Consider the following 27,591-nt stretch of genomic DNA (forward strand, 5'->3'; position numbering starts at 1 on the left):
CTAAACATCATGAATGTTATTCATTTCCCACTTTTGAGTCTTTTTATTGGAGTCACAATTGGAGATGAATACTTGATGTAGGACCTCTGAGCAATCTAAGCACTTTTCCTGAAGGAATATGTGAATAAATTTGTGCAGGTTCTTGAAGTACTGCCATTCCTTAAATCCATTTAGATTACAGTGTGTAATCATAACTTTTGATCCATCAGTCCCCTTTGTCAAACACTGGTCATACTGCATGAGTTGATTTGCTTCATGGATTCTGAAAAGCTGATCCCTCCATCGGATTCCCTGCCATCTTGTGGCAGGGTCCTAGCTCAACCAAGCCTCCAATTGTTCTCCCCATGCTATCAATGCAGTAAGCAGTTTCAAAGCCACAGATTTCTCCCCAGTCAACATTTTTGGGTGGCAAAGGATAGTGTGAGGGGATATCATAAGCTATTTCTTCCATGAACCACTTGAAACTTTTGCAGTTGTGATCTTCTTGAAATTTTTTCAGCTCCGATATATCCCCATATGGGAATGCCTTTGATTCAGGACGACTGGCATAGAAGTAGTCTTTGTGTTCATCCCACCAGACCTCGACAACCCTAACATAATTCTTTAGAGTTGGAGAAGAACCAACAGAAACAGGTGGAGGATTTCCTTGCCAGCCAAGGCAAGACAGTAGATGTGCCCAACATAAGAACAAGGGACAAACAATAACTTGCCACCACACTGTCATATCTGTTTAACTCAAGCTGTGACATAGTTCTCTCTCTCTCTCTCTCTCTCTCTCTCTCTCTCTCTCTCTCATTTGAAATGGGGGTAGGAGGGGGGGTTGAGTGGGGGCTGGAGCACAGAAGGTGGTATTGCTCAGGGAATGCCTCAACAACAGGGGAGGTGCTGCAGGAAGACAGCTCCAGGGTCAGTCTGAGGAGGCACAGTCACTGTGGGGGTCTGCTTCCGTCTTGAGTCATCATGTCCTTGTACGAGATCTCAAAGTTTTCACCACTCCAAATCTGGAGACCTGGATCATAGAGACCCAGTTCAAAGAGGAATTCTCGTTCAATGGCAAATCCCCCAGCCATGGCTGGGGACTGATACCATTCAGTTTTGTCTTTCTCAGTCTCTTCTCTTGAAGGGTCAGAGGCACCCATTTCCAGAGCATACCCCAATCCCATGCTGCTCGGGCATACCCATCTTCACCACCACCACCTTGGGGGACAATTTCATATGTGTTGCCATTTATGACATCTATAAGCGGCACAGTGCAAATGGTTCTGTCCTTAGAAATGGGAGCTACACGTGGTGCATACCAGTTAACTGCCACCTCGCAGTGAGCATCAAGGTATATCAAAACCTGTCCGGGTTTAGCCTTCTGAGCACCAATATTTCGTGCTTGAATTAAACCTTCTCTTCTCTCATTTCAAAATACCTTTATGAGGCCATTCCACAGCTTAATGTATTCATCCAGTTTCTCTTTTAAGTGTTCTTTATTACTGAAGTCATCGATTAACACAATTTCTGCTAAATATTTCCTTGGAGTCCTTTTAATCACACTGTGGACTGTTCTCATCAGGGTTGACCAGCCTTCATTATGGAGCACAATGACAACACTCTAAGTGAGCAGGTTTTCATCATAATGCCAATACTTGCATACTTTCCCAGGTCTGGCCTCAGCCTTCACCCCACAGCTGGCTCCTCAATTTTACTTTTTTAAAAATACCAAGTAAGGCCGGGTGCGGTGGCCCACGCCTGTAATCCTAGCACTCTTGGAGGCCGAGGCGGGTGGATTGCTCAAGGTCAGGAGTTCGAAACCAGCCGGAGCAAGAGCGAGACCCCGTCTCTACTATAAATAGAAAGAAATTAATTGGCCAACTAATATATATACAAAAAATTAGCCGAGCATCGTGGCGCATGCCTGTAGTCCCAGCTACTCAGGAGGCTGAGGCAGTAGGATCGCTTGAGCCCAGGAGTCTGAGGTTGCTGTGAGCTAGGCTGATACCACGGCACTCACTCTAGTCTGGGCAACAAAGCGAGACTCTGTCTCAAAAAAAAAAAAAAAATACCAAGTAAATGATCAGCAATGGTTAGTTATTTTGAACAGTCACTACCTACAGTTCATGTGGAATTTATACATTAACGGGAGTGTCTCCAAGTGATCATTGGATACTTGCACACTCATCGGTTAGAGCGATCAAGTGAAGTGGAAGCTAAACTCGGGGGCTTTTTGTATATATGGGTACACTGGGACAGAAGTGGGAAGCCCACCCATGAATAGGCTGTCCCAGGAGGGTGACACAGGAAAGAAGAAAAGAGGGACATGAGATCAATGGCATCATACAAGAGACTGGAGAGGTAAGTGGATGAGAGAGAGAGAGTTGGATGGGCAGAAGGGAGCCAGAGTGGAACACCATAGGATGCTAGGAAGTGTGTTACTTTAGGAGCTACCAAGCCAAATGCCTCCAGGGAGCACACTTATAGAGGAGTCAAAGTAGGGAAACGATAAGGTGAACTGGAACAGGCAGGCCTCACCCAAAGGCATTCAAGTTCAATTTAAAAAATAATCTATGAATGTCAAAAACAGATCTGTGAGCCAAATTCAGCCTATAGACTCAGTCTGTGACTTCTGCATTAAAGAAAGGTTATATCAACACTTTAGTTGTAGTGGCAGAGTACAGACTCAGGAGCCAGACTATTCGCATGAAATCCTGCTCCACCACTTACCAGCTCTGTGACCTTGGTCAAGCAACTTCACCCTCTAAGTCTCAGTTTCCTTAACTGTACAATCAGGGTGATAACTGGGCCTGCCCCAGAAGGAAAGTGATTATATATCCAGGTTGGCCTATGAGATCCTGGCACATGGAATATTTTTATAATAATTAGAATGATTAGAAGTATAATTATTAACAGTTTCCCTTTCACTGTCAAAATTGTCCTACTTACAGGGTCAAGTGTTAAAGAGATAATAATCCATGTAAAGTTCTGACCATACTGCCTAGAATACAGAAAGTGCACCAAAAAAAAAAAAAAATGACAACAGCTTTATGCAGACTAGGCGTGGCAGAATTAGGAAGTAAGAAAGGTCTGTCCTCACAGTTGTCTCATCCCCCAACCTCATCCTGATGCCACCCAGACTGCTTCACCTTGGCTTCTCACACTGCTCAGACCATTCTCAGTGACCTCAAAATTTGGTGTCCCTGGATCTATTTTTTCAGGACTCCCCTTCAGAGCTCAGCTAGCTCTGAAGTATTGCTGGGTCCCCAGGAAATGTATGTACTACCCTTTCTAGGTGAGATGAGATGAACGTGGATGAATGGGGTGGGGGGTGGTTAGGCTGAAGAAGGCACTTTTGGGTAGCTTTAGCTATTCCTTCAAATAACACCACACCAAAGCTTCTTATGAACATGAGGCCTACCCTGCTTACTGTAATTTATTTTATATACATACATATATATATATATATATATATATATATCCCAATATGAATTTATTTCAAGCATGAAATGAATGAGTTCAGTGCTTTCTAGACAAATACTATTCTAAAACATAAACCATGGCATTTCTTCAAGCTATCCTCATTTATCATGAAAATTAACAGAAGGCTGAGAGTTTTAACAAAAATACAACCCCTTAAGTTTCTTAGTTAAATTGTTTCAGTGATATGTTGCTACTTAACAAATCACCCACAGAACTTAGTGGAGTAAAGCAACTATGTCCTATAACCTCTCATGGTGCTGGGGGTTGATGGGCTCAGCTGGGCGGTTCTCACCTGGAGTCCCTCATTTGGTTGCAGACAGGCCTCAGCTGGGACTTGAGCCACTGGAATATTTTTTTTCACTCTCATGTCTAGTGCCTGAGCTGGGAAAGCTGAAGGCTGCTTGACATTTATCCTCAAACAGCCTTTCCATGTTGGCCTTCTTTACAGCTTGGTGGTCTCAAAGTGATTGGACTGCTCACATGGTCCCCGGATTCCAAGAGGGAGTATTCCAAGAGATGCAACAGAAGCTACAAGGCTTCTTATGATTTGGAAGTTAGATGGTGTCAGTTCCAGAGCAAGTCACAGGCCAGCCTAGACTCAATAAGCTGGTGGAATATGTTTTGCACTTGTCTATGTAGGGATAGAATGAACGGACGGCATCTTAGAGATAAGCTACCATACCATCCACCCATCTCTTTCCACAACGCTAAGAGTGGAATTCTTTCAGAATAACTGGAAGAGAGGATTCTGAAAGTTCTCACCACAAAGAAATGACAAATGTTTAAGGTGATGCCTATGCTAGATACCATGACTGGATCCTTATACAATGTATACGTGTATCAAAATATCACACTGTACCCCATAAATACGTACAATTATTATGTGCCAATTAAAAGCAAAACAAAATGAATGGAATGGAGGACGAAGAAAGTAAGATTTGATTATAATTTCCTGAATGGATAGTCTTTGATTTTTAAAAATTATCATATAAATGTTATGTAATATCTGTTCATTAGCAAACAGAAAGGAGTAAATAAAAAATAAACAAATGACTCCTGTCACCCAGAGAAAATCACTGCCAGCTTGGTTACAGTGAAATTAATATTCACCTGACTAGGAAGCAGGCAGACATAATTTTTCAGCTCTTCCCCTTTTGAATACCAACTTAGTGCAGGAAAGCACTCAATGTTACTCAACTTAGTTGAACAGGCAAGGAGCCAGCCCCCAGATGTCAGGACAAATATAGGGGCTTAGCAATTGAATGGGTTAGAGGAGACAAATGATTTGAGCAGATGCCACGTTGAAGTTGTGAGAGGGAACATCTGCTGTCGCATTCGCTAAGGTATTTGGTAATCAGGAAGATGGTATAAATGCACAAATGGAGCAACCTGTATTGAGATTCAGAGCATGAACGCTGATGTCAATGTTTTGTAGCTAATTAGATGGAGAGTGTTACATTGTGTCTCTAATTTTACAGAATGAAAGCAGAATGTTCCTCTCTAGCAGAGTTGACTGGCAATTTTCAAGCAGAGAGTGGCCTCATTCCCATCCTCCGACAACATAATGAACGAAAATGAACCACAATAACCAAGCCTGAGTTCCTTACACTATATAGCCCAAATGTCCACGCTTCACCAGTTTCAAACGGCATAATAAAGTCACATTTCTTTATGATACAGAAATTGTGGTGCCTCAGGTTCCCACTGACTTGGCCTTACGAAATCCAGTTCTTCTACCAGCTCCCTGTCTACCAGCCTTCCTGGGACTCCTAAAGAACTGTTTCACACACACGCCAGGATGCTCTTTCCACGGCTGATGGCAGCCTCGGGCGCAGAGCAAGCTCTGGCTATTGGTGGCCCCTGGACCTGCCTCTTTCCGGCCTCTGGTTTCTGCTGTGCCATTTTTGCCCCCCAAATGGACTCCCCCCCCCCACTGCCTCTCATTAAAAGTAGAAACCAAGCCATGATATTTAAAGGGGTTTTATGGGGGGCTTGAAGTTAACAGAGAGGAATTATTAATAGAACAACAAAGGAGAGAAATCTGGATGGCAGATACGGGTCCCTGTGGCTCACAGACAGTCTCCCCTGCTGGTCTCTCTCTGCCTGACCTTCCACACCCACCTTTAGACAGTGTTAACTTACCATTCCCCGCTAGAGGCCTCCTCAAATACCTATTCTATTTAGTGTCGGGGGCATCAGCCTCCACGAGAAGACAAGAGAGAAGAACTCCCTCCACCTCACCTTATTCCAGCCTCAGACTTGCCTCCCGAACCCTTTTCTGGTCCCAGCTCCTGCTTCCTTACAAAGCTGGTTGACAATGGCCATGTCCTTCAGCCAGACATTATGTCCAGAGACTTCTAGTCAGTTTTCTGTGACATCATTGTGAGATCCAGGTCTGGGGTGACCAAACCCAACTGAGATAGGGAACTGGCGGGTACCGCTCAGCACTAAGCCAAAAAGTCCCTACACACCCTGATCAAAGACAGGATGTGGGGACAGAACGAGTTAAGACTAGTCAAAACCAAGATGGCAAGGAAACCAGCTCAACCTTGCCGCTCATTATACCTAGTTATATGTTAGCATGCTAAATGAAACTCCCACCTACTCTATGACAGTTCCAGGAGGGACCTTATAAAATAAAAAAAGGGGAGGGTTCCTGGTTTTAGAAAATCACTGCCCCTTCCCAAGAAATAACATAGGGATTACTCCCCTGCTTAGCTTATGATTAAGCCATTGCTTACATTTAAAAAATCAAAACAACTGAAGGTGCTATTCTCCTCAGCAGGAAGAACTAGCCCCTATTCTGTCTGTGGAGTAGATCTTCTGTATTTCCTAAACACAACTTGCTTTGGCTTTACACTGCCGGCTCACTCTTGAATTTTTCCTCCTGGGAAGCCAAGGACCCACTTGGACTTCAAGTGATTCCCAGCATTGGGAATGTCCTTAAGCAACAGCTTAATATTCACACACACACACACACACACACACACACACACACACACACACACACCCCTCCCAAGAACAAGCAAGAAGCACGTAGATGTTGAAATTCTTACAAAGAGTGATTATGGGAACAATTTCAGCAAATGGGAACAAAGGACCGCAGAGAAAGCCAGCATCGATATTTTGCTTTTTGCATGGTTGTGGATGAAAAGCAAGGTGGCACGGATTCCCAGGACACTGGCATACCTTGGCAAGCAGGCACGTCACCTTTGCAATAAGAACTGATTGCAGGCAGACCCCCAGGGCATAAGACCCTTTTTATTTTACTGTGCATTTAAAGATCAGTTTATCAAAATAACTAAGACATCTACAAAATAAATAAAACTTTATTTTATTTAGAGAGAGAGAGAAAAAAGAAATTCTTACAAAGAAAAGCAATGCTTCCTGTCACTACCACTCAAAAAAGCAACCAAATCTACAGAAGAACTCGTTAAAACACCCACTCCATTACTGGTGCCCCACCAGACCACTTAGGGAGGGACTTCAGGCACCCAACTTCAGGAACCCAAGCCTGGGCCTTTGGGTAAATTCCCAGTATTCACAACTTCCACAGGGACAAACCAAGGGTTCTTGCTTCCTGACTAAAGACTCATTGTGGTGGTTTTCCCAAGTAATCAGACAGACTGCTTGAAAGGTTAATTTAAATCCTAATCCCTTAGAAAAGGAAATTTTCACCCTGGAAGCTTATTGTGGGGCTGATTTGTCCAGCTCATACCTACCCCTTGGAGAGAGACAAATAGCATTCTCATCTACAAATGTAACATATAAGCAAATGTATTCCAACCTGGCATTATGTTACCTCTCAGGGGCTGGTCCCAGAGAAAGGAAAGTTCCCATAAACAGAATTGGGAAGTACATTTTTAAAATTTTAAACAAATTTTTAATTGATGCATAATAGATGTACATAGTTTTGAGGTACATGTGATAACTTAATACATTCATATAATTTGTAAAGATCAAATCAGTGCACTTGGGATATCCATCATCTTAAATATATGTCTTTATGCTAGAAACATTCAAATTATTCCCTTCTATTAATAGCTACTTTGAAATGTACAGTAGATTATTGTGAACTATAATCATCCTACTGATCTATCAAACACTAGGTCTTATTTCTTCTATCAAATTGTATATTGGTACCTATTAATCGACTTCTCTTCATTCCCCCTCCGTGGCTCTGGTAACCACCAATCTACTGTCCACCTTCACAAGATCCATGTTTTTAGCTCCCATATATGAGTGAGACCATGCGATATTTGTCTTTCTGGGGAGGTACATTTTTGAAAGCTGTTTTTAGACCACCTGGCTAAGAAAGGAACCTTAATGATCAGACATTTGTGCAATGCGGGGCAGCTTTGGATGTTTACTTCCTATTCACCTGGCTCCATCCCCAGATTCCCTCATGGATACTCGCACCTCCCTGGGCTCCTCTCCCTCTCTCCTCTCCTCTGTCTCCCTTTCTTTCATTCTTGCTCTCACTTCCTCTCCTCCTTGTGTGTAGACAGTTCTTTTAACTACCTGGAGAAATAGTAACTGTGAAGCTAGTGAGGTAGGGAAGGTCCCTACCTCACCTCACCATAAATTCCTGGGCCTCAAACCTCACAAAGAAGTAGCAGGACTGCCATGTCTGAAGGTACCACGTGGGTGGGGTGCTGGGCGTTTTAGGAGTAACCAGATGACAAGAGGCTCACCCTCCAGGGCTTTGGCAGTATTGTAAGGCCTTTTTAAACCCGGAGGTGAAGATTCAGAGCTCCAATAATGACCAACATTCAGTTTTTCACCAACCCTTACAAAAAGTTTAAGAGAATTCAGAAAATTTTAGTAATACAATCTTTCTTGCACACCAAATTCATAATCTGAGAAGCATATGGGGCCACTTCTGCAAAGCTTTGAACCTAAAACTCCCCAATTAAACTTACCGGCCAATCCTGATAGAGACCTGGGCCCAGGCTCTGGGTTCTGCACTAACAAATGATGCTGCTTTTGAAGTTCCCAAGGCTTGTTTTGTGCATCCTGCCAGATAGCCTGCTCTTTCTATTAATAGCTGTTTTCCCTCAACTGTTACAAATTACAAACAGTTACAGATAAAGAATGTGCATTAGCTTCTTTTCTCATTAATAGACTTTATGTTTTAGAACAGCTCACAGCAAAATTGAGTAGAAAGTACAGAGAGTTCCCATATATCCCTACCCGCTCACACCCACAATCTCCCCGACTACCAGCATCTTGAACCACAGTGGTACATTTGTTACAATTGATAAACTTGCATTGGCACATCATTATCACCTGAAGTCCACAGTTTCCATTAGACCCTGGTGTTATACATTCTATGGGTTTTGACAGATGTGTAGTGACGTGTATCCATTATAGTATCATGCAGAATAGTTTCACTGTTCCCCAAATCCTCTGTGTTATGTCTATTTGACACCCCTTCACCCCAACCTCTGGTAGCTACTCAGTATTTTACTATTTTCATAGTTTTGCCTTTTGCAGATGTCATGCAGTTTTAATCATATACACAGGGCTGTCCAGAAGGTATCCAGCCATTCTTAATGTAACTTTTCATATTACATGGCTGGATACTTTCCAGACAGCTTTGGTAGTACATAGTCTTTTCAGATTGTCTGCTTTCACTTAGTAATGTGATTTAAGTTTCCTCCATGTCTTTTCATGGCCTGATAGCTCATTTCCTTTCAGCACTGAACATTATTCCATTGTCCGGACATACTACAGTTCATTTACTGAAGGACATCTTGTTTGCTTCCAAGTTTTGGCAATCATGAATAAAACTGTTACAAACATTTGTGTGCACATTTTTTGTAGACATAAGTTTTTCAGCTCATTTGGGTAAATACCAAGGAACATGATTGCTGGATCGTATGGTAAGAGTATGTTCAACTTTGTAAGAAACTGCCAAATTGTCTTCTAAGGGTCTATATGATTTTGCATTCCCACCAGCAATGAATGAGAGTTCCTGTTGCTCCACATTTTTGCCAGCATTTGGTGCTGGGTTTTGTATTTTCTCTATTCTTATCGGTGTGTAATGGTGTCTCATTGTTGCTTTTGCTTGAAATTCTGTAATGATATATGATGTGGAGCATCTTGTCATATGTGTATTTGCCATCTGTACATATTTTTATTGAGGTGTCTGCTCAGATCTTTTGCCTATTTTTTAATTGGATTGTTCATTTTATTATTGTGGGGTTTTAAGAGTTCTTGTATACTTTGGATAACAGTTATCTTCTGCAAATAATTTCTTCAGGTCTGTGCCTTGTCTCTCATTCTATTGACAAAATTTTTTATTTTAATAAAGTCCAGCTTATCAACCATTTGTTTTATGGATCATGCTTCTGGTGCTGTATTTATTATAAAAAGTCATCACTATGCCCAAGGCCATCTAGGTTTTCTCCTATGTTATGTCCTAGGAGTTGAATTGTTTTGAATTTTACATTTAGTTTGATTATCCATTTTGAGTTCATTTTTGTGAAAGGTGTAAGGTCTGTGTCTAAAATTTTTTTTTTTTTTTTGCATGTGGATGTCTAGTTGTTCCAGCACTATTTATTGAAAAGACTATCTTTATTCCACTGTATTGTCTTTGTTCCTATGTCAAAGATCAGGTGACTATATTTATGTGGGTCTGTTTCTGGGCTCTCTATTCTGTTCCATTGATCTATCTGTCAATACCACATTGTCTTGATTACTGTGGCTTTATAGTAAGCCTTGAAGTTTTGCAGTGTCAGTCCTCCAACTTTTTCCTTCTCCTTCAGTATCGAATTGACTACTTAGGTCTTTTCCCTCTTCATACAAACTTTAAAATCAGTTTGTCTATGTCCACAAAGCAACTTCCTGAGATTTGGATTTGGATTGTGTTGAATGTGTAGATGAAGTTGTAAAGAAGTGACATCTTGAGTCTTCCTATCCATGAACATGAAGTATCTCTTCATTTAGTTATTCTTTGACTTCTTTCACCAGAATTTTGTATTTTTACTCATATAGATCTTATACATGTTTTGTTAAATTTATATCTAAATATTTCATTCTGGGGGGGTGTCGATACACATTCAGCCTTCTGTATCCTCAGGATCTGCATCTGCAAATTCAAACAACTGTGGCTCAAAAATATTTAGGGTAATGATAAAAATAACAGTATAGCAATAAAAAATACAAATTTTATAATTAATATAGTAAAACAACTATTTACAGAGCATTTACATTGTATTAAGGATTATAAGTAATCTAGAGATGATTTAAAGTATATGTGAGCTGAGACATTGTGAGTACAATGGGAAAAAAGAAAAAAGGAAATAAATAAGAATTAAATATTTATATATAAAAAATTAAATAAATAAATAAAGTATATAAGACGATATGTGTAGGTTATATGCAAATACTATACCATTTTATATAAGGGATTTGAGCATCTGAAAATTTGGGTATCCTCAGGGGGTCCTGAAACCAATCCCTTATAGATACTGAGGGACAACTGTAAATGTTATTATGTTTTTAATTTCAAATTCCACTTGCTCATTGCTGATGTCTAGGAAAGTGATTGACTTTTGTATATTAATCTTGTATCCTGCAACCTTGCTATAATCATCTACTAATACCATTTTTTATTTATTCTTTTAGATTTTCTATATAAACAATAATTTCTTCCTTCCCAATCTGCATATATTTTTTTTTTGTCTTATTGCATTGGCTAGGACATTCAGTATAATGTTGAAAAGCAGTGAGAAGAGAGAACATTCTTACCTTATTCCTGATCTTGCCAGAAAACTTCTAGTCTCTCACCATAAGTATGTTAGCTGTAGATTTTTGTAGGTATTCTTCATCTTGAGGCAGTTTCTCTGTATTACTAGTTTGCTGAGTTTGTATTATGAACAGGTAGTGGATTTTGTCAAATGCTTTTTCTACATCTATAGATATGATTGTTAATTTTTTCTTCTTTAGCCTGTTGGTGTGATGAATTACATTAATTGATTGTTGAATGTAGAACCAGCCTTGCATACCTAGGATAAATCCTACATAATCATGTATATTATTCTTTTTATACTTTGTTGGATTCAATTTGCTAACATTTTGTTGAAGATTTTTACATCTATGTTTATGAGACATATTGTTCTGTAGTTTTCTCTTCTTGTAATGTCTTTGTCTGGCTTTGATATTAGGGTAATGCTGGCCTTGAAGAATGAGTTAGGAGGTATTCCCTCTGCTTTTATCTTCTAAAATGTGTTGTAAAGAATTAATATCATTTCTTCCTTAAATGTTTGGTAGTATTCCCCAGTGAATTCATCTGGGCCTGGTGTTTTCTGTTTTGGAACATTTAAATTATTGATGAAATAATTTTTTTATAGATATAGGCCTATTATGATTATCTATTTCTTCTTGTATGAGTTTTAGTTTGATTGTGTCTTTCGAGGAATTTGTCCATTTCATTTAGGTTATCAAATTTGTAGGCATAGGGTTTTCATAGTATTCCTTTATTATTCTTTTGATATCCATGGGATTTGTAGTGATGCCTTCCCTTTCATTTCTGATGTGAGTAATGTCTGTCTTCTCTCTTTTTTTCTTAATTAGCCTGGCTACAGGCTTATCAATTTTATTGATCTTTACAAAGAATCAGCTTCTAGTTTCTTTGATTTTCTCTATTGATTTCCTATTTTAATTTCATTGATTCCTGCTCTAATTTTTCTTTCTTTCTTTTTGCTTTCTTTGGATTTAATTTGCTCTTCTTTTGCTAGTTTCCTAAAGTGGGAGCTTAGATTATTGTTCTTAGATCTTCTTTTCTAGCATATTCATTCAATGGGTTATATTTCTTGCTAAGTACCACTTTCTCTACATTTCACAAATTTTGATAAGTTGTATTTTCACTTTCATTTAGTTTAAAGTATTTTTTAATTTCCCTTGAGATTTCTTCTTTAACCCATGTATTATTTAGAAATGTGCTGTCTAATCTCCAAGAATTTTGAGATTTTCCAACTATTCTTTTCTTATTGATTTCTAGTTTTATTTCATCATGGTCTGAGCAAATATTATATGATTTCTAATCTTTTACACTTGTTTAAGTGTTTTATGTCCCAGAATGTGATCTACCTTGATGAAGGCTCCATGTGAGCTTTAGAAGAATATATATTCTGCTGTTTTGAGGTAAAGGAGTCCATAGATGTCAATTGTATCCAGTTGATTCATGGTACTGTTGAGTTCAGATATGTTTTTATTGATTTTCTGCCTGATAGATCAGCCTGTTTCTGAAAGTGTTGTATTGAATTCTCCAAGTATAATAGTGAATTCGTCTATTTCTTCTTACAATTGTATCAGTTTGTGCTTCACATATTTTGTTACTCTGTTGTTAGGCACATACATATTAAGGATGGTTATGTCTTCCTGGAAAACTGGCCTTTTGATCAATATGTAATGTTCTGTTTTTCCCTGATGATTTTCCTTGCCCTAAAGTCTGCTTTGTCTGAAATCAATATAGATACTCTCACTGTCTTTTGATTAATGTTAGTATGGCATATCTTTCTTCAGCTCTTTACTTTTAATCTATATTGTATTTATATTTAAAGTGGGTGTCTTATAGACAACATAGAATTGGGTCTTCTTTCTTTAATCCACTCTGATAATCTTTGTCTTTTAATTGGTATATTTAGACCATTGATATTGAAATTGATTATTGATATAGTTGGGGCAATATCTACATTTTTGTTACTGTTTTCTATTGGTTGCCCTTGTTCTATGTTTTTATCTTTGTTTTCCACTCTTTTTTGTATTTTTGTGTTTTTAATTATTTTATATGATTCAATTTGCTTGCCTTTCTTAGCATATCAATTATACTTTATTTTAACTTTCTGAGTGGTTGCCCTAGAGGTTACACTCAAGTTCACTTTCACATAACTCTATTCCACCCATAGACAGTATAAGCAATTTATAGTAACAAATATTCCTAATTCCTCCTCCCATCCTTTGTATCATTGCTGTCATTTATTTCACTTATACATAAAGTAAAATCATTGACTTCATTGTTGCTCTATTATTTTGAACAAACTATTATCTGTTAGATCAATTAAGAATAAGACAAATAAAAGTTTTTGCTTGACCTTCATTTGTTCCTTTTCTTATGTTTTTCTTTCTTTATGTAGATCCAAGTTTCTGACCTATATAATTTTCCTTCTCTATAAAAAAAAAACATCTTTTAACATTTCTTGCAATGCAAGTCTACTGACAACAAATTACTTCAGTTTTTTTTTGTTGTTTTTTTTTTTTTTTGTCTGAGAAAGTCTTTATTTCTCCTTCACTTTTGAAGGATAATTTCACAGGATACAGAACTCTAGGTTGGTAGGTGCTTTTCTTTCAAAACTTTAAATATTTCACTCCATTCTATTCTTTTCTTTCCCCTCAGCTTTACTTAGGTATTACTGACAAATAAAAATTGTACACATTTAGGGTATATAATGTGATGTTTTGATTTATGTATACATTGTGAAATGGTTAAACCAAGCTAATTTACATATCCATCACCTCACATAATTATTCTTTTTTGTTGTGAAAACATTTAAGATCTACTCTCTTAGCCGTTTTCAAGCAAACAATAATTATTATTAAGCATAGTCTACATTAGGTCTCCAGTACTTATTCATTTGGAAAATAAAGGTTTATACCCTTTCACCAATATATCCCTTTTTCCCTTTCCCTATCCCCTAGCCCCTGGTAACCACCATTCTTCTCTCTGTTTCTATGAGTTTAAATTTTTTAGATCCCAAATATAAATGAGATCATGTTTGTCTTTCTCTATCTGGCTTATTTCACTTAGCATAATGTCCTCAAGATCATTCACGTTATTGCAAATAGCAAGATTTCCCTTTTACGACTGAAAAAATTCCTATACACACACACACACACACACACACACCACATTTTCTTTATTCATTCGTCTGTCAACAGACACTTAGGTTGTTTCCATATCTTGGCTATGGTGGGTGATGTTGCGATGAACATGGGAGTGAAGATATCTCTGTGTCATAATGATTTTATTTTCTTTAGATATATATACTCAGAAGTGGACTTGTTGGATCATATGATAGTTCTATTTTTAAATTTTTGAGGAACCTCCATACTGGTTTCCATAGTGGCTGTATGAGTTTCCATTCCCAACAAGAGTGTGCAAGTGTTATCTTTGTCTTTTTGATAATAGCCATTCTGACAGGTATGAGGTGATATCTCATTATGGTTTTAATCTGCATTTCCCTGATGATTAGGGATGTTGAGCATCATTTCGTATACCTATTGGCCATTTGTATGTAATCTTTTGAGAAATGTTTATTCAGGTCCTTTGCTCATTTTTAAATCAGGTTGTTTTCTTGTTATTTTTGAGTTGTTTGAGGCAGACAGATTTAAGTTTCCAATATGTGATTCATAAAATTCCTCCACCGATCCATTTAATCTAAGGCTTTTATTTTGACAATAATTTATTCAATCATTCACTTATTAATTTAGTCAACCAATCATGCAATCATTCGCTCTTTGATTTAATCATATTCAGTCAATTGCCTGCATATATTCAATTATTCATCTATTCCTTCAATCATTTAACCTAGTATTTCTGGAATCATTCACAAAATCATTCATTCAATCACATACATTCTTTCATTGAAAACATTACTTCAATCATTCATGTCATCAGTCCCACAATCAGTCTGTCACTAATACTTCCTCAATCTGTGGTTTCAGTTTTGATATTCATTTAATCATTCATTCATTCAGTCAGTCAGTCATTCTTTCATTTAATCACATTCATTCATTCTGCTGTAATTATCTATTTATCTATCTAATCATTTATTCACTCTTTACTAGATACCAGACACTGCACCAGAGATGAAAAAACTATACCCCTGGAACCTGCATACCCTGTTAGTGGGAATGTAAATCAGTGTAACCACTATGGAAAACAGTACGGAGGGTCCTCAAGAAACTGAAAATAGAACTACCATGAGACCCAGCAATCCCATAGCTTGGTATATATGCAGAGGAGGGGAATTCACAATAGCCAAGATATGGAATCAGCCTAAGTGTCCATTAATGGAGGAATGGAAAAAGAAATTGTGGTACATATACAAAATGGAATATTACATAGCCAAAAGAAGAATGAAATCCTGCCATTTGTAACAACATGGATGAACTAGAGAACATTATGTTAAGTGAAATAAGCCAAGCACAGAAAGACAAATCTTGCATGTTCTCACTCATATGTAGGAGCTCAATATTAAAAACAATTGATTTCATGGAGACAGAAAGTAGAATGACGGTTGCCAGAGGCTGGGAAGGGTAGCAGAAATGGGGGGAAGAAAGTGAGGATGATTAATAAGTGCAAATATATAACTAGATAGTTAGAATGAACAATATTTGATAGCACAACAAAGTGACTATAATCAATAATAAATTAGGGTATGCTTTCAAATAACTAAAAGAGTATAATGGGAATGTTCTCAACACAAAGAAATGATAAATGCCTGAGGTGATGGATACCCCAACTACCCTGATTTGATTAATTCACATTGTATGCCTGTATCAAAACATCACATGTACCCTGTAAATATATATGACTATTATGTACCCATAATAATTAAAAAAAAATTTAAATTCAAAAAAAAAGAAAAAAAAACTGGACCCCTGAATTCCAGCATCTTACAGTCTGGTGGAAAGACAGATGCGATTTACAGTGCAGTGCTTTGTTCCTATAGCAGAGAGTTTATGTTCCCTGGGAAGAAAATTCCTTGATGGTAAAGAAAAACCTTCAAAACTGACCTGGGATATTGGCTTCTCTTTAGAAAAAAAGACAGGAGCTGGCTCCACATGCCAGCTTAGAGCCTGACTATGGAGTCCAACTGTCTGGGTTCAAGTCCAAACCCTGTCACCAGCCAGGCGTATGACCTAAATCAAAGCTCAGCCTCCCTAAGCCTTAATTTCCTCCACTGTAAAATAGGAAGAATAATATAAGCTACCCATTAATTCATCCATTCAAAAATAGATTTTGAATGCTGGTACTTGACTGGCTGCCATTAGCTATCATTGTTGTTAATTCTGAAGGAATTTTGCAAATTTGCAAATTTGCCCATTTGCAAAAAGGCATCCACTTCTTCCCATATTGTGACAAGGAAGGGCTAAGGTTCTGGAGGCAGGGTGAGGTGCAGGCACACACCTTCACAGAGCCATGCTTCACAGTCATAACAGCCTGACCTAGCATTTTCATCCTTCCTGCAGCCCAGTTGACCCATCTGTTGGAGTTCATAGTCCTTGGAGGCTGCCCAAATGGATACAAGCTCTACCTGAATATCAGCACAGCCTTAAATGGAAGTTAATTTCAACATTCGCAGTTCTCCCAAAACTGGATTTCTTGAAGAGTTTTTGATGATGCTGGCCTACAGGCCCATAGCTTTTAATACAGTCTTCTGTCCCCAAGGAACTGAAGCTTCCCCTCAATTACCTTCCCCACCACAAAGGGTTGGCACAGAGTTATCATAGACAGATGTGGTATTTCATGATGCACTGGAATGGGGAAAATGCCTGGAGTCCCACACAATGTAAAACAGGAAAAATTCCATTGAAAGGATTCTATGAACCACATAGTAACCATTAGAGTTCCATGATGTAATTTGACATCTCTCCAGCCCAGTCTGATAGGGTTACAAGCACTAAAGCCCAGTTTGCAGAGAAGGGAGGAAATTTGTTTCCTTCATGTCCTGCTTGATGAGAACATTCACAAATAATGATGATTATACTCTGTAAAAGACAGGAGTTACATACATGGATGGGATCCGTTTGAGAAGTTTTCAATAGGGTGGGCACTTGTGAAATTGGAATACTCTTTTCTCCTAATCCATATGGTGGGAGCTATTTTTCAATTAATTCATTCAAACATTCACCGAGCACTTTGCTAGCTACTGAGAGTAGAAAGCAGGAGCAGGTAGTTCCATCACTGTCTTAGGGAGCTAAAGTCCAGTGAAGAAACAAACAGGTAAATAATAAACTCATCAGAGAGATGTCACACGAAGTCTAGCAGGCAGATACAGGGTGTGAATATATAGCAGATACTGGTTTCCCTTAACTTGGAAATTGCATTTAGATATTATCTAAAGGTCCACTATCTGCTGAGAATGCCCTACAATGTTTGAAGCCCTGTACCAAGTGTTTTATATACTCTTATTTCATTCTTTCCATAACTGTGCATGGTAATTATGATTATTTTCATTTTCCATAGGGAGAAACTGAGACTACAGCAAACATTAAGTAATGTGTCTAAGTGAAACATTTACAAATTGGTGGAGCCAGAATTTTCACTGAGAAAAACAAGTTAGAAAGCTTTGATAGTCATCCAAACAAAAAAAGGAATGATAGCAGCCCCCTCTTTTCCCACCGAATCAATCTGCTTCTTCAAGTGGTGTATAGTACCTGTGTCATCCAGATACTTGTTTTCCCGTTGCAAGAATATGAATCCCTGGCTCTTCAGGCTGACTGACCTTGACTCTAGAATGACCAAGTCAACAATGTTTTAAAATCTTCAAGCTCAGCAGCCACCTAGAAAAAAAAAAGTGCCTACTCCCCATTTTGGCTTTACCATCATTCAATAAATTGAATATTGACTAAATATTGAATTTAGTCATTCAATAAAGATCCAACCATGCCCACACATGAGAGAAACTGCTAATGAAAGCATCTGAGAAGTTTGGGACAGAGGTTTAGCATTCCGTGTGGCCCTTCAGAGCCACTTCATTCATTAAACATTAAACATTCATTTAATGTACCTTGAAATGTGTCACTATCTCCCTGGTCAGGGGGTGTGGAGTAGAGTTCTCTGAACCATTTCTTTGCGGCCTTTGGGTCAAAGCTTTCACTATTGCTCCCACCTTGGACATTCCGTTTGATTGTATCTCCCCTTTGAGGGTATGAGTTTGAGCTAACGATTTACACTATTTCACCCAACCTCTCTTAACTAAGTCCTTGGACCTCTCTTTTTTAATCCATCCTGACACCCTGTGGTCCCCCCAGTGGCATCTACATGCACCTGTATTTAGGACGCCCACACTTGTAACCACAGCTGGACTTTTCCTGAGAACTGCTGACTCTTCTACCCAACCATCTAGTCTATGTTTTCACCTGGATGTCTAGAAATATCCCAAATTTACCATGTCCAGAACTGAGCCCTTGATCTTATTTTATTAAACTTTTTTTTTTGCTTTATTGAGACATAATTCACATAACATGTAATTCACCCATGTAAAGTGCACAATTCAATGGCTTTTAGAGTTCTCACAGAGTTCTGCAATCATCACTACAATCAACTTTAGAACACAATCAATTTTCATCACCTCAAACAGAGACCGCAGACCCTTTAGTAGCAATTCCCTACTCTCCTCTCCCTCTCCATCCTGGGCAACTGCTTGTCTACTTTCTGCTTCTATAGTTTTGCCTATTGTGGACTACAAATGGAATCATATAGTCTTTTGTGACTGGCTTCTCTTATTTGACATAATGTTTTCAAGGTTCATCCATGCTGTAGCACGTATCAGTATTTTATTCCTTCTTATGGCTGAATATTCTGTTCCATGAATAAAGCACATTGTATTTATCTATTCATCAGCTGTTGGACATTTGAGTAGTTTCCCAACTTTCCCCAAAAGTTGGACTTTTTGGCTACGAGAAACTTTTTGTCTAGAAACATACATGTGGAAGTTTTTATGAGGACATATGTTTTCGTTTCTTTTGAGTTTATACCTAAGAGTAGAATTGTTGGGCCATGTTGTAATCCTGCCTTTAAACTTTTAAGAAAATGCCAAATGGCTTTCCAAAGTGGCTGTACCACTTTACATTCATACCAGCAGTTTTATGAGGGCTCCAATTTCTCCACACTTTCACCAGCACTCATCATTGTCTCTTTTTATTGTAGTCATCCTAGTGGTTGTAAAGGGGTATGTCATTGTGGAGTTTTAGGGATTTTTTTCTGGTTTTTTGTTTCTATTTTATCTTTTGAGACAGGGTCTCGCTCTGTCACCTGGGCTACAGTGCAGTGGCATCAGGCTAGCTCACTGCAACCTCCAACTCCTGGGCTCAAGTGATCCTCTTGCCTCAGTCTCCCGAGTAGCTGGGACTGCAGGCGCACACCACACCTACCTAATTTTTCTATTATTTGTAGAGACGGGGTCCCGCTCTTGCTCAGGCTGGTCTCAAACTCCTGGCTTCAAGTGACCCTCTGGCCTCCACCTCCCAAAGTGCTAGGATGACAGGCATGAGCCACCCACCATGCCTGGGCCATTGTGGTTTTTATTTGCATTTTCCTCATGGCCAAAGATGTCAAACATCTTTCCATGTGTTTATTGGCCATCTGTACATCTCCCTTGGAGAAATGTCTATTCAAATTCTTTGCTCAATTTTTAATTGGCTTATTTGCTTTTTCCTTATTGAGTTCTAAGAGTTCTTTGCCTATCCTAGATACAAATTCTTCATCTGACATATGATTTTCAAATATTTTCTCCCGTTCTGTTGTTTGTCTTTCACTTTTTTTAAATTATATTTTTTCTTTGTTTTTTTAAATTTGTATCCTGGAGTACAAAGAACAATTTTGCTGCATTAATATATTGCATTGCCATGAAGTCAGGGCCTTCAGTGCACCCATCGCTGGAGCGGCTCACACTGTACCCGCCACGCAACCTCCCGTCCTTTGAGCTCTTGATCTTATAAAAAAGCAGATTCCTCAGGGTTCCCCATCACAGTTGATGGTATGTCCATCCTTACAGTTGTCCAGGCCAAAAGCTTTGCGGTTATTCTCAACTCTTCTCTTTCTCTCCTACCTACAGCCAGCCCTTACCACCTCCCGCCTGCTCTAACTTCAAGGGTGTTCAGGATCTGACCACTTCTCATCACTTCCACGGCTGCTGCCCTGGTCTGAGCCTCAGTCGTCTCTCAGCTAGTCACTGGAACAGACTCCTCATTGGTCTCTGTTCTGTACTTGGACACTCAACGTTGTAGTTGGCTTGATCCACTTAAAATGTCAGCAGGTCCTGTCACCCCTCTGCTTTAAACCTTCCAGCGGCATTCCATCTCCCTCTGAGTGAAAGCCCAGTCCTTGGAGTGCCCCAAGAGCCCCTGCTCTCTTTCCGATAGCCATTCCTACTATAGTCTGACTTACTTCCCACACCCTTGGGGCCTACAGGGTGGCTTGTTTTGCTGAAACACACCAGGTAAGTTCCTACCTCAAGGTCTTTGCACTTGTTATTCCCTCTGACTTGAATGCTAATCCCCAAATTATCTGTGGTCTATCCTTCATACCATCAAGTGTCACCTTCTTAACAAAGCCTTTCAAGCTCATCCTGCTCAAACTTGAGCCCAGCGACCTCTTTTTTCTCTACAGCATTTAACACAACGTAACATGCTCTTTATTCCTGCCTAGTTATTTTGTTTATTGTCTGTTCTTGTCCTGTAGAGGGTGAGTTCCAACAAGACAGATATATTTGTCTGGTTCGTTCACTGCTACATGCCACAATGCCCAGAAGGTTATGCGGCACGTTTAAGTGGTCAATGAATATTTGTTGAATGAATGAATGAATGGGATGAGTATGCCTTCTGTGTTTAAATAACAACACCCATGAGTATAGAATTCTGGAGTCTTTTTTTAAAAAAAAATAGATTTTATTTTTTAGACCAGTTTTAGGTTCAGCAAAATTGAGTGGAAATTACAGCGAGCTTCCCATACACCCACTGACCCCACACACACTCAGCCTGCCTCACTATCAACATCTCTGTTATGGACCAAATTGTGCCCACCCCCCCCCCCAATTCATACGTTAAAGTCCTAATTGCCACTATGTCAGAATGGAACAATATTTGGAGATAGGACCTCTAAAGAAGAAATTAAGGGTAAATGAGATGCTATGGGTGAGCCCTAATCCAATCTGACTGGTGTCCTAATAACAAGAAATTCGTACACACAGAGAGACACCAGGGATGGGCACACACTAAGGAAAGCTCATCTGAGGACACAGCAAGAGGGTGGCCCTCTGCAAGCCAAGGAGAGAGGACTCAAGAGAAAGCAATCTTCCTGATACTTTGATCTTGGACTTCTAGCCCCCAGAACTATGAGAAAATTTATTTCTGTTGTGTAAGCCACCCAGTCTGTAGTACTTTGTTATAGCAGCCATGGCAAACTAATACAATTTCAAACTGGAGTGGTACATTTGTTACGGCCAATGAACCTGTGCTAACACATCATTATCACCAAAAGTCTGTAGTTTTCATTAGAGTTCACTCTTGTGCATTTCATGGGTTTGGACATTGTATAATGACATCTATCTGTCATTACAGTATCATACAGAGTATTTTCACAGCCCTAAAAATCCCTTGTGCTGTGATGATTCACCCCACCCTCCCTCCAACTCCTGGCCACCACTGGTCTTATGGTCTCCATAGTTTTGCCTTTTTCAGAATGTCATGTAGTTGGAGCTATATAGTATGTAGCCTTTTCAAATTGGCTTCTCTCACTTAGTAATATGCATTTAAGTTTCCTCTTGTCTTTTCAGGCTTGATAGCTCGTTTCTTTTTAGCACTGAATAATGTTATATGTGTGGATGTACTACAGTTTGTTTACCCATTCATCTACTAAAGGACATCTTGCTTGTTTCCAAGTTTTGACAATTGTGAATGAAGCTGCTATAAACATCCATGAGCAGGTTTTTGTGTGGAAGTAGTTTTCAGTGCATTGGGGCAAATACCAGGCAGTGTGATCGCTGGATCTCATGTTAAGATTACGTTTAGTTTTTATGAAACTGCCAAATTGCCACAAGCAATGAATGAGAGTTCCTGTTGTTTCACACCCTCACCTGCATTATCAGTGTTTCAGATTTTCATCATTCTTTTTTCTTCTTAATGAATTTTCACCTTTCTAATAGGTATGTAGTGGTATGTCATTGTTTTAATTTGTAGTTCCCTAATGATATATGATGGTCAGCATCTTTTTATATGTTTATTTCCCATCTGCATATCTTCTTTGGTGAGATATTTGTTCAGATCTTTTGCCCATTTTTTCATTGAACTGTTTTCTCATTGTTAAGTTGTAGCCTTTTTATTAAAATGATGTTAATAAATACATGTTTAAATATTCTCATTTCAATTGACTCATTCAACCAGTATAATATGATATACCAAGGTAAATCAGGAATCACATAAGCATGGGAAGGAGTGGAGAAAGGAGATTTCAGTTTATTAAGCTAATAATACCAGTTCACCCTTTGACTGTTTTCATATAAACTGGGCACCTGTTTACAAAGCCGGAAGTAGAGACAGAGTCTGGCATCTGTTACCAAAATTAAGAGACCAGAGATTCTGAACTGACTCTGCAGGTTATGATCATCCACCCCCAAGAAGGAAATAAGGCAGTGCTCACACCCCCAGCTTCACACCTCAGTTCCTCACCTGCCTTGCTAGGATTCACAAAAGAGAGTTATAAAAGACAGTGGATTTTTTTTTTTTTATTCAGTAATACCAACGTACACCAATCAGGACAAATAAGGTTGCAAAATGTCTAAGTCTGTTGATTTATTGCTATTTGTAAGGCATGTGGGCAGCACAGATGCGGGAAAAGGTCCTAGAATTTGTCCAGCAAAACATTAGCATGTCCTGGTCTTTGTTCTGTCAAACATGGGAGAGCTGCCATTTTGCTGCGATATTTCATCTTTCTCTGACTGATTTTTCATGCAGGTTTTGTGTTACAATGGAGGCACTGGTATCTATTGAGTTCCTGTTGCAGAAAGATGTGCTCCACTTCAGGATGGAGCCTGCAGCTCTGGCCTTTGAGACAGCCCACCAGCCCCACTGCCCCCACCAGCCCCATGGCCCCCACCAGCCCCACCGCCCCCACCAGCCCCACCGCCCCCACCAGCCCCATGGCCCCCACCAGCCCCACTGCCCCCACCAGCCCCACCAGCCCCACCAGCCCCACCGGCCCCACCGGCCCCACAGGCCCCACCAGCCCCATCACCCCCACCAGCCCCACCAGCCCCCACCAGCCCCACCAGCCCCCACCAGCCCACCAGCTCCACCAGCCCCCACCAGCCCCACCATCCCCACCAGCCCCCACCAGCCCCACCTCCCCCACCAGCCCCACCAGCCCCCATCAGCCCCACCAGCCCCCACCAGCCCCACCGCCCCCACCAGCCCCACCAGCCCCACGGCCCCCACCAGCCCCACCGCCCCCACCAGCCCCCACCAGCCCCACCGCCCCCACCAGCCCACCAGCCCCCACCAGCCCCACCAGCCCCCACCGCCCCCACCAGCCCACCAGCCCCCACCAGCCCCACCAGCCCCACCAGCCCCCACCAGCCCCACCAGCCCCCACCAGCCCCACTGCCCCACCAGCCCCACTGCCCCCACCAGCCCACCAGCCCCCACCAGCCCCACCAGCCCCCACCGCCCCCACCAGCCCCCACCAGCCTCACCGCCCCCACCAGCCCCACCAGCCCCACCAGCCCCCACCAGCCCCCACCAGCCCCCACCAGCCCCACCAGCCCCACCGCCCTCACCAGCCCCCACCAGCCCCCACCAGCCCCACCAGCCCCACCAGCCCCCACCGCCCTCACCAGCCCCCACCAGCCCCCACCAGCCCCACCAGCCCCCACCAGCCCCCACCAGCCCCACCAGCCCCACCAGCCCCCACCAGCCCCCACCAGCCCCCACCAGCCCCCACCAGCCCCACCAGCCCCCACCGCCCTCACCAGCCCCCACCAGCCCCCACCAGCCCCACCAGCCCCCACCAGCCCCCACGGCCCCCACCAGCCCCACCAGCCCCCACCAGCCCCCACCAGCCCCCACCAGCCCCACCAGCCCCACCAGCCCCACCAGCCCCCACCGCCCTCACCAGCCCCCACCAGCCCCCACCAGCCCCACCAGCCCCCACCAGCCCCCACCGGTCCCACCGGCCCCACCGGCCCCACCAGCCCCACCACCCAGTGAGCAATCTGCCGGCACTTGCAGCTCACAGGAAAACAGGTCAAAGGCTCGTTTTCTGTGGACACTTGTTTGGCAAAAAAAGCCAAACGATTTCCACTATTTATGACACCTCAGATCCCTTTGTTGACAACAACCAGGTACTCCCCCAAATTAAAGGGAGTCCAAAGGAGGGCAGAGCATACCTGAAAGACCCTCATAAATCTCATGGTCTAATTCACCAGAGATCAGATTCAGTCTTTGACAGATCCATGCTTAGGGGTTTGTTTGTTTTCACTCAAAAGAGCAAAAAGATACTGCCATTTCGGACAACTCTTTGGCGGTTTCTTAACAAAGTAAGGCGCACACCTGCTGTAGGCCCGGGCAGGCGTGTACTTCGGTGTTTACCCAAGAGAAGAGACAGCAAATGTCCCCAGGAAATGTCATACCCAAATGTTTACAGCAGCTTTGTTCAAAATAGCCCAAACTAGAAACAATCGACATGTCTGTGAACAGAAGAACAGATAAATTGTGCTGCATCCATGTAACGGATTACATCTTGGCGACAAAAAGGAACACACTGCTGAAACAGGCCGTGATAGGAATGAATCTCAAAAACATTGTGCTGCGTCAAAAAAAAAAAAAAGCCAGGCCTAAAAGAATAGGCACTGTGTGATTTCATTTATGTGAAGTACAAAAGCAGGCAAACCTCATCTGTGGTGCTGACAATTCAAACAGCGCTTGCTTTCTGGAGGAAGGTAGACAGACTGGGAGGGGGAATGAGGATATTTCCCGGGGCAATAGAAATATTGTGTATTTTATTGGAACAGTAGTTATGTGGGAATATACAGTCGTCCACACTCAGCAGACTGTATACTTAAACCGGGCACATTCTATTGCACGTAAATTATACTCCAATTTTTAACAATAGAAGACTGGGGGGAAGAAAGAGGAGAAGAATCCCCGTTAAGGCGAAAAAGAAGGGCGGTGGCCCATGATTTCTGCAGTAATGCAAGCTCCATATCTGGTCTGTGTGTGCAAATGAATTTTGATCACCCTGGGACTATTGAAAGTCATCGTCAGCCAGATGACAGCAAAAAGAAAGAGGAGACAGACCTTCCAGAAATAATGTTCCCACGATTTTTTTAAAGCGCATTTTTCAGTCATTATCTTGAGAGAAAACAAGCAGCTGGGTCTCCCAACAAAGAGGTTTAATAGAATACTGGAAAAAGAAAAACAGGGGGGAGACATGCAGGCGAACAATCCTGTTTCCGTGCCAGCCGCACAAAACCAACCTCACAAGGTGAAGCCGGTGCTAAATCGTTAGAGGCGCAGCACTCGATAATGACGGGTCCCCTAATTGTGGGCGTGATTTGAAGCATATTGTTCAAAACATTCTGAAACCTGAAATCGCGGCAGCAAATGCATTGACAGCCCTCACCCTCGGCTGCGGAAATAGATGTAAACGCAGAAAGAAAGAAGATTCGCGGCCCTTCGGGTCTCTGTGTGCATTGTCGACGCGCGCTGTCTCTAGCTTCTTTTCTACCTTGCCATTTCAAACCCATCTGGGCTCCAGCCGCTGGTTTCAAAGTTTCCACCTGACCTCCAACCCTGTTTGCTCACCTCTTAACTCCTTTCCAGGAGCCCACAAAATTAGCCAAATGCAAGTAGTAGATGATTTGTAAGGACATCACGGAACGCGCTGAAAGGCAAAAATAAGGGAGGCTTGGGTTTTGTTCAGCAGCTTTCTCTCCTCGCCTGAGACCACACACGTGCATGCGGTTTAATTGTAAAATTCAGATGTTGGATGGTGGAGGGGGAGGCCGGGTAACAAAGGAGCACAAAGATGCCTTCTAAATTCTACTTAGTCTAAATTAACTGTGTGCGCAACAATACAGGTGCTGCTTTTTCCTTAAACATATATATTAGCAGAGACGCAGGCTAAATGAGTTCTGTTTAGTGGGAAATGAATTATGTAAATGTAGTTTATAGCATTAATGTGGGTTTGTAAATTTAATCCACTCAAACGTAGAAAGGTTTCCGTGCAATGAATATTTCTGAGGTTGTTTAATATGTTAAAATAAATATTGAACAGCTGACACAAAAACATGTTCTCTGCATCCCCCAAAGCTGTTTTGAAACAATAATTTAAGTGCCTGCTGAATATTTACGATCATGAGTTTTTAACTCTTAGGTAAAATTTCTTCCTAAAATATATTCAACATGCTATCCCCTCAAGGGTCAGGCCAGTTCTGATGGCAGCAGATCAAAAATGTACATGCCGGGAACACTTTAGGTAAATGAGTGCCACAGTATGAGATGACGGTGGAGGGGAGTGCTTTTTGTAAAATAGGACTATTTAATCCCGCCTGGAAGGCAGCAAAAAATACACACACAGGCATACCTCAGAGATACCGTGGTTTCAGTTCCAGACTACCTCAATAAAGCGAATATTGCAACAATGTGAGTCACCAGTCACAAAATATTGCACTGGTTTCCCAGTGCGCATAAAAGGTATGTTTACACTATACCGGAGTCTATTAAGTTGACTATAGCATATGTCTAAAAAATGTGCATACCTTAATTTAAAAATATCTTATTGCTAAAAATGCAGCCATCAGTGAGTCATTGTCTTTTTGCTGGTGGATAGCTTATGCATGAGCGAAGAAAGTGGTTTCTTGAGATGGAATATGCCTCAATATTGATGGCTGGTGACTGAGCAGTTGGGGTGGCTGTGGCGATTTCTTATAATAAGACTACAATGAAGTTTGACACATCAGTTGACTCTTCCTTTCATGAAAGCTTTCTCTATAGCAAGCGATGCTGTCTGATAGTATTTTACCCACAGTAAACTTTGTTCAGAATTGGAGGCAATCCTCTCAAACCCTGCTGCTGCTTTACCTACTAAGTTGATATGTTTTAAGTCCTTTCTTGTCATTTCAACAATGTTCAAGGGACTTCACCAAGAGCATATTCCATCTCAAGAAACCACTTTCTTCACTCATGCATAAGAAGCAATTCCTCATGGTTTCAAGTTTTATAATGAGACTGCAATAATTCAGTCATACTTTCAGGGGCTACATCTAGTTCTCTTGCTATGTCCACCACCTCTGCAGTTCCTTCCTCCACTGTAGTCTTGAACCCCCTAACGTCATCCAT

General features: G+C 41.0%; 1 pseudogene; it reads right to left on the minus strand.

Moving 5' to 3' along the window:
* LOC105879498 (N-acetylgalactosaminyltransferase 7-like) lies at positions 1–27,591 on the minus strand (annotated as a pseudogene).

The sequence above is a fragment of the Microcebus murinus genome, chromosome 12, assembly GCF_040939455.1.
Source record: "Microcebus murinus isolate Inina chromosome 12, M.murinus_Inina_mat1.0, whole genome shotgun sequence".
Lineage (NCBI taxonomy): Eukaryota > Metazoa > Chordata > Mammalia > Primates > Cheirogaleidae > Microcebus > Microcebus murinus.